Here is a 3132-nt window from a genome sequence, read left to right on the forward strand (position 1 = left end):
CCGGTTTCGCGTTTCCGTCCAAGCGGCCGGAATAAATTAGAGTCGGTCGATTCCAATCGATCGTTACCGTTGCGCAACACCTTGGTGAAAAACATAGTGGAAGAAGTCGAAGAATTTATCGCGTTTCCAAACTTGAAATACATTCCTCAAAGGTCATCGTGGATGAAGTTGGAGAAAATAGAAAATAGAAGTTGTTGCAAGTTTCGAAGTTGGAGAGACGGATATATAGTCTCTTATTGGATCTCAAACACGATTTTCTCAAAGGATTATTGTGGACGAAATATGAAATTTTTAGTAGTCGATGTGTTTTGAAAAAGATGGGGAAAGGTATTCTTCGTTTCTCGGAAGAAGTTGAAATTTTCAACGACTGAGAAAGAAGTATCATTTATATCGATATCGAAGCCAGTTTAAACACGAAAAGGTATCATTCTTTTTGATCGAAAGAAGAAATCGAAGCTCATCGAACTCGTTACGTTCCTTCGAAGGAAGGAGTTATTATTCATCCCAAAATGGAGCCGTCCAATTAACCGTTCCAACCGACCCGGAAACAAGGATGCTTTTTAACCGTGTTTACAAAAGTTATGAATATTAATGCCCCTCGTTTAACCGTGGATGAAAATTGCTTTTGCACTCGGAGGAACGCCCACGTGAATCTTCGATCATCCTCGACCTCTTCCATTCTTCTTATTTCCCAACGTAAACCTTCCACCTTGCCTTAACGCTCGTCAAATCGTGAACGAATTTGGCAATAATGCGTTAACCTTAATAAAACGAGCGCAACAAGCGCTTGGATTTCCCCCCTTCTTTTCTTTTTCTTTCTTTTACCAAACAGAAAGATGAAACAAAGATCGATACACGTCAACGATACATTGTTATCCACCTTCTTTGCTGGGCCGCTCTCGAAGGTGAGAGGTGAAGAAACCGCGTAGGAACCGTTTAATGTCGCCCGAGATCGATTAAATCCGCCGCTCGTCTCTCGAGAGCTGTTTCTTTTTACAGGGGGAACGGGATCCGCGCTGTTTTTACCACGAGCGCGTCCTCGGTCCAGAATTAATCGGCTCCGCCAACCTTGTGAATATTTATACGCGAGTGGAAAAAAATTTTTCGACGGAGAGAAGAAACAACAGGTGGAGAAGGAGGATACGTACCGTTTCAGGGTCTTTGCTAAAAGTAAACTCTCTCGATAAAGTAAATGGATCTGTCGCTTTGGAGATGCTCTGCACTCTTGGAGAGGATGTGTCGGAAGATAGCGGCGGAGTAATGCGATTTGTCTGCTCTCTCGGATCGGTTACAAGTTGTTGCGACTCGCAAGGCTGCGGAATTCGGATCACCTTGCCCGCGGCGGAGCCAGAGACCTTGCTCGATCTCTTCTGCTCTCCTCTCCGCGGACGCAACTTTCCAAGCTGATCGCTTTGACCTCTCGTCTCACTTGGACGCGAGACTCGAATTCTATCTTCTTCTTTTGGTGGGATTAGTGGAGAAGTATCGTAGAAAATTCGTGGATTTGGATTCGATCAACTTTCGTTCTTTGTGACACGTTGGATCGAAACGCGTGGTTTCTCTCACGTTTTATGGAAAAAGGAAATACTTCTCGTCGATAGAAGAAACATATTTAAAGTTGTATGTAATGAGAAGCAAGGAAAGGAGAGAAATTTATTAAAATTTTGATCGAATCACAGCTCCACCCTTCTACTACGAAGGCCACGAGTTGAACGAGGTTGACGAGTCGATCGGCTAACCTTATCGTTACTTTTAAAAACCTAACCTAACGTAATTGAACGATCGAGAGGGGAACCAGTCTCATCGTTCTCTCAATCCCCCCTTCCTCCACGCAATATCAAGAACAAAAGCGATAAGCCGCAATCACTTTTTCCTTTTTTCTTCGCTTTCAATCTCGTCCTGCGGCGAAATTAGCTTTCTACTTCGAATATTCGACTCGAACGTCGAAACGGTGGGCGTTTTAACACGTCGACGTTGAAAATATCGACGAGAGGATATACAATTTACCGATGAGATCTGTGTTCTCTCGCAAGGACGACTCGTTAGCCAGAAAAACGCCGCCGCCATCGCCGCCACATTCTCCAGGATTTATACTCGAATTTCAGGTTAACGAAACGACGTTTTTCGACCGTATTACGACATAATATCTTTCGTCGATTTACCATCCCGAACCAAGCCAAATCGTCGATTGTTTTTTCCACAGTTGGAAATTACACCGTCTGCTATTCCACGCTGGAATTCGCGTCATCCAGTTTTCTCCTCGCTCTTTTCTTTTTTTTTTTTTTCTTCTTTTCTTCAGATCTTTGGTATCGGTCTCGTGTTTCGTAACATCGGTATTCGCGTGGATTACGTTGTATGAAATCCTTTCTTTCGCCGCTACTCGATCGCGTCTGATGGATGAATAGTTTTAATGATAGGAACGACGAGAAATTTACATATTTATTTCCATGTTAAGCATTCCTGCGATTTTCACTTCTGGGTCAATCAATTCGAGGAATTTCTTCTTCGCTATTTGTTATTTATTTTCTCGACACTTGCTCAAAACAGGTATACATCATTCTCTATTATATACGTAGTTTTGCACGAACTGTATATATATATATATACGCAGTAATTTAAGGCATGTAAACATTAAAATCCTCTTAGGTGAGTCATGAACGGGAAAGAAAATAGACGAAGAGAGGAATCCAAAGACAGAAAAGTGAGAAGTCTGGGATCTCGTGTGGTTAAATCCGGTTCGAGCGCGTAAATTCATTCACGGATCGACAAGTCGAAGCCGAACAACAACGACGAAGCCGGGTTGGAAGTCCCGTTTGATTTGTTGCAATATTTGTAAACACGGTCGAAAAGCCAGGTCTTATGTATGTTAACACAGCCGTGGCTCGAGGTAACACCGGTGCGGTACGTGCGCACCGTGAGATCGATCCGTCGATCTTGTTCGATCGGTCCAGCCAAGNTCGATCGTGATCTGCACCCGTGAAATATTATCCCATTGTGCCCATTTTTTTCCCCTATCCTTCGATCCGCCAGAGGCGCTTGTGCGCCTCCCCACACCATTGACACGCGCTCGACACCTCGCACACTTTTGCGGCCGCGCTTTGCGTCGGCGAAGAAATTGGATTGCGAAACACC

The sequence above is a fragment of the Apis dorsata genome, unplaced genomic scaffold (assembly GCF_000469605.1).
Source record: "Apis dorsata unplaced genomic scaffold, Apis dorsata 1.3 scaffold_256, whole genome shotgun sequence".
NCBI lineage: Eukaryota > Metazoa > Arthropoda > Insecta > Hymenoptera > Apidae > Apis > Apis dorsata.